Here is a 6,286-nt window from a genome sequence, read left to right on the forward strand (position 1 = left end):
GACTAGGCCCCTCTAAAAATTGAAGAGTGGGAGTTACGATCCACGACATTTCCAGTACTTTGCTTAAAATTGCGTAAAAAGTGCGCAATGTTTAAATGACAAAGGCTGCTTGTAGATGGATGGATGGATGGTAGATATGTACAAACAGCTGGGGTCATTAAAACATTGTAACACCCACTACACCCCCACCCCCCAAAAAAACCCAAAAGTACCAGTACTGTGTGTAAAACTTCACAAGATTGTGCAATGTTTAAATGACAACAGATTGATAGAATAGATAGATTCAATGTTTTTTTCCTCAGGACTCAGGACAGAAATATGTTACTTCACAGTGTTTAACCTTTTCAACAAGAGTATAATAAAGATGTAAGAATATTTTTTTAAAGGTACAGTGTGTCGAATTTAGACATCTAGTGGTGAAATGCATGTTACAGCTGAACACCCCTCACGTCACTCTCCCCTTCCAAACATGGCAGAGAACCTGTGGAAGCCTTCAGTTGTCAACTCAAAACTCAAAAGATGTTTAGTTCAGTCAGATAACTCACGTTCGACCGTTTATTGCGGTAGTAGAACATAGTGTGTGTTTGGCGTCTAGCTTCTGACTCAATCACTCCCCCGATATGATTACACAGATATGATGGAAGTGACGAGCAAATACTTGTAACTCTTTAAGTGACAGCAGTTGGACTATTGTGTTGTTATTATTTCTACCAGACCCATTCTGGAGTGTGTCTGCAAAGATGAAGAGCATTTCCCTAATGATCTTTTTCATTCCTCCATGTGCAACACTGATCTCATTTCCAGCTCTTTTCCAGCTCATTTCCCTACATTGTCCGTTACCTGCTGCCCAACATTTCTCGATAAAGTTCCTGACCTGCAGGAAACGCAGCCTGATCCGTGCTGTGCCATTCTATGTTTGACATGAACTACAGTGTCACTGACGCAGTGGAGGCAGGGGACTTCAAACTGAGGTCTCAGATGCTGAAATCCTCCAAACATGGACCACACGCAGCAGGCTGCCTTAACTTTGTCTGTAACGTATCTCTCCTTATTCTGCGATCTGATCTCTGAGGTGCTTCTGGTTGTTTGTTTGTTTATTAGGTGAATTGAAGAGATTCATTTTGAAGTAAGTTACCATGAAACTGAGGGAATGAACCTTCTCTTATCTGTAGTGCAGAGACTGAATGAATGTGCTCTTATGTATTTTATGTTCCAATTCATAACTGAACTACTACTGAACTATCAGGGAGCTAAACTACTAAGTAAAGTATTTTACATTTTTCTCCTTACCTTTAGTTTCTGTAGAGTTTCTATCTTTGTCTATAGTTTGTGTCAGTGTTGGTTAGCCAAGTTAAACTCGTAGTTCTATTTCCAAAAGCACTTTGACAATACAACAAAACTGAAGAGAAGTGTTTGTTTTGTCACAGGCAAGTCAACAAACAAAAAAAAGGAATGTGAAGCTGGTGATGGACGACGGCGGTGACCTCTGTCACTCGAGGCCAACGACCGAACAAATTGAGATTCCTTTGTTTTCTCTGTGTTTTTCGATGTTAAAGCCCAAATCTTGAGATTCTCCTGCTGGCCAGACAACACTTGAGCTGGTGTAGCGTGGCTGAGATGAGGACAGTGCTGCTGCTGACACCTCAGATGATCTTTCTCATGTCTGAGGTGCTGACAACTGGAGTCCAGGGCCATTCTTCAACATTATCTTAAACATTATCTCCATGAATTGGAATTTACATTATACTGATTTTCCTAATCTGAATCAAAGGTCTGAGAATAGTGATACAGACTGTCAACACATGAAACTGACTGTAAATCAATGATGCACACATTTTGTGAGATACAGTTACAATGCATGTAGGAGAGAACATTACTCTGATTTACATTATTACTGTCCAGTGCTGCCTGAGGCCTGCAGAGGCTTCAACACAGGATGCAGATGGTGTTCTTTTTGGCTCCTCTGATCACCAATACAACATCATCATCTATTTATAGGTCAGATGGCTTTTTTGGCACCTATAATTTATACCTCATGCAGAATTCATGTGGCTCGGGAAGTAGAGCGGCTCGTCCACTAACCAAAAGTTCAATGTTTCAATCTCAGCCATTCCACGTGGTCGAAGTTTCCCTGGGCAAGACACTGAACCCCACACTGCCCCTGTAGGAGTCATGTATGATAGAGAAAGTGTGTGAATGGATAAATGGCAAAACTGTACCATTAAGCCCTTTGAGTGGTCATCAAAACCATTATATATATATATTACAACCATTTAATATAGTTTGACATTGTGAGTGAATTAAATTGATAAATTAAAGTCTTATCATCTTAAATTTATCGTATTGTTTTCATGGGACCAGTGCATATCTTTGCATCTGCTGCAGCTACATTTGTAAACAGCAGGTTTATAATTAGACCTTTAACTTGTCCAGAAAACACAAATGCATGTTAATGTTAATTAATGTCGCATTAATTATGACCATATCATAAGAGGGCGTACATGCCTGCAGAACTGCATTGACAAACCATGCCACTCCCTGTTCAGTCAAATTCACCATCCTGTATGACACTACAGCTCTTGTTCCATTTTTGCCGTCAATGACGTTTTCTTCCTTTGGAAGAATGACTCATGCTCCCTGAGAGACACTTGGAGGCTGATAGATAGTGACCAAAATATGTTATTTATTTCTGCGTAAAACATCTGGCTGAGTCACAGGATGAAACGTCACAGGGCAGCAGGGGAATAATGGAGTAAATTGAAGATCATTTGAATGACACAGAGATTTCATAATACCATGTTTCAGTATAAAGTCACATCAAGTCAACGCAATACATTCAGGCAGCTATGCTTTTGTTGCAGATGCTTAAAGCAACCAAGAGACAAATAACATTAACATTAACATTAACATGTAATTTAATGGTGATACTGCACCATTTGCTAGTCTTTACCAAAGTAGAAATATTGCAGTTATTAAATGCATAACCTTAAATGACTATAATATTGACCAATCGTTTATGAAAAGTATTTTATAAAGAATTTCAGCCACGCATAGAGCTGATTTTATTCATGAATACTTTATCTTTATTAAGTTAATTATAGAAAAATATTTGAACATGATACACATAATAGAAATTAGTTTTTTGATATACAACCTTAATATATGTGAAAACATTGCATCAACATCTTATGCGCTTGTTTTATACAATCTGTTTTGGATATGTGGCCTTGAGAGGGTATGGATGCGTAATTTGTCGAGCAGATAGTGTTGTTTTGGCCCAGTCTGCACATCGAATTTGAACTGAAGAGCAACATAGGGAACACAAACAATGTCAATGGAAACAAACAAGACTGGAAGAACAGAAAGACATCTGCAGGTCAGGTTAGAGGGACATAAAGTATGCAACGTGCAGGGGGAACGTAAACTCAACTTACGCTGAACACCAGCTGCAATTCTACAACAAACACTTCCTCATCACAAACCTTTGGCATTGTCTACATTATATTCAATACAAAAAAGGTGACGGAGACAGGAACAGTAAAAAGATAGATTATTTTAAAATGCATTTTTGCAAACATCTGTCTTCTGCTGTTTGTTTCCTTTGCTTGCATTCACCATGTTGCTCTTCAGTTCAGCTTTGAGGTACATTGGGGCTAAAATCACGCCATCTGCTGGAGCTTTTCTGTGTCTGCACCCACTCCAGGCTGAAGTTTCCTATTTGTTTAAAACCATTATAAAAAGCCCTTTTCTTCCATTACATGTGTTTGACAAACACTTGATGAGCAAACATGTTTTTAAATGTTCAATATGAACAAACCATGATTAAAAAATGTGTTTGCTGAGAGCATCATGGAAGTTTCTTGGATTTTGATGTCTGCATGTATCCCATCCTCTAGATAAAACATTTGGTCTTGAAAAAAAAAAATATTAGGGTCTTTTATTGTGCATGGTAAAAAAAAAAGAGTCTTTATTTCACTTCTTGTATCCACCACACTCAGAGTAAAACTGTCCTGCTGTGTCTGGTATCAGTCACACTGATTGTGTGGCACCAGCAGTCCATTTACTCTGATGAAACCATTATTGGAGTGGGTGGAAATTAAGCAGTTTGAGCTCAAAAGGAATTAACAACTCCCTCGTATGCAAAAGAGGCTGATTGGAAATAAGTACATGAACACATCACCAAGTCCTTTATACCCACCTGTCCAAAGAAAATGTATATTTTGTTTGTGAAAGTATAAAGCGTGAGTTTGTGTTTAAGTTACAGGACACCCACGCTGCTGCTTTAACTTTATTTACTCGTTTAGATCTTCCTCCAGATTGTGTGGGCGAGTAAAGACTTTCGTTCTTTCTCACTTCACAGCATTTCAAGTTTAAAACTGCTCCAGACGTCTCGAAAGAGGAAGATTTGCAACTGAGACGACGGTGTTCTTTGCGAACATCACAAGCTTGTCAGTGTACTTTGTTTAAAAATCTGTTCATGGAGAGACATAAACTTTATCTGTATTTATGGTTCTTGTGAAATTCATGCTGGGATGCATGCCCAGTCAACTACCAAAGCATCCAGGATAAAAACATGAAGACCAAGAGCACTAGCTTTGTGCTCGGCCTGAACTCGGTTGAAGACTGTTGAGGTTTAACACAAACATGAACAGACACAGACACACAGATTAGAATTGTTATAGATGAAGACCTCACTCACTGCCCAAAGATTCCAGAGTCCTGATCTGATTCCCAGAAAACGCAAAATGAAACAGAATGAGTTCTTACAGCTGTTTAAAGTTTACAGCTTCCTGTTGTGGATGATCCAACTGGGAAAATAAATAACAGTTTTTATATTTGATGAGTTTTTGTTTTGCTGTTTGTCACATCTACTTGAGTTCCCTCTCTGCCTCCTCTGAGAGCTGTAATCCATGGCATCAGTTTAACCTAAACCAGGCGTATTTCAGTCTCAAGTAAATTAATATATTGTTAAATCCACCAATTTTTAATGATTTCTCATTTCTTGGTTTTGTTCCTATTGTTGTCGCATTTGTTTTATATATATATATACTATGTTTGACGGTGCACATTAATATTCTCTTTTTAGTGACATTTCCAATATCTTCCCAAACGATATAAAATGTAAACCCACAGTTTAACAGTTTTTAGTTCTCTTTGCACAAATGCACTCAGTGTATTTCACCAGTTATGATGTGTCAAAATGTCTGCTGTGGAAAAAGTCCAATGAAAATAAGTGTTTGGAACTGGTCTCGTCTTGAGCCTCTTACACAACAACGTTTACCAAATGCCAGATAAATAATGGCCTTCGATATTAAAGCTGATAAATTACATTGGTACTTCTTTGTAAAGAGCCAGTTTCCTGTAAAACAATCACCTCTTTGCTAGGGAATTACAAAGGGAGGATAAGGGCCATAAAAGAGAACAGGAAACCAAACATGGGAGTTACACGCACATAGGAAACTTTAAGTTGTGAGGTCAAATGCACGACTGCTATCAAAACCCTTGTTTATACAGCATTTATAAAACTGCCGTCTTCAGGACTTAACAAAGTCATTTGGACTTAATCAGAAATATCTTCATCATACCCAGAGAATACGTGGTATTCCATTACTATAGATGTATTGTGGTTCATTAATGATCATATCAAACTACTGTCTTTCATGTGAACTTGAAACTATAAGTTTTGCCAAAGTATCATCGTCTCGGATCCATTCAGTCCAGATGGTATTTTTCCAGTATTGATATAACATCCTGCAGTCGAGGCTCATTAGTTGAGTGGTTAAAATGTTTTGCTGATTCAGATGAGGGAGCTCTTTCTTCACCTCGTATCCCCCAGCTGCTTGGTTGTTAATTATTCAACCTGCTGATGAATCTTTCAGACGTACCAAACGATGCGGAGGAACAAGGTCAACAGGTAAACAAGATGAGATCAGGGATAAGAGTCAGGGATAGTTTAACATGTCACTGAGAGAAGCTCAGTACAAGTGTCAGCTTTTAACAACACATGATGTCTCATTCGTTGCCTCGACTAAGGAGCTGATGTTTTCATCTGTGTTTGTTTGTTTGCTGGATTACACAAAAATCAGGATCAGGGGGCGGATCCAGGTTTTAAATTGTATTTTTTTACTTTATTTAACATAGTTAATTTATTTCATCATTTTCATTGATTCTTCAGAGAAGTGATGGATTTTGATGAAAAAATGAGGCATGTTTAGAGGACCGATATTTAATTTGGTGACTTTAAATGTGGTTTCAGAAGGAGACTGTTGACACTCTACTGAGTACC

This window comes from Paralichthys olivaceus, chromosome 18 (genome assembly GCF_024713975.1).
Source record: "Paralichthys olivaceus isolate ysfri-2021 chromosome 18, ASM2471397v2, whole genome shotgun sequence".
Classification (NCBI taxonomy): Eukaryota; Metazoa; Chordata; class Actinopteri; order Pleuronectiformes; family Paralichthyidae; genus Paralichthys; species Paralichthys olivaceus.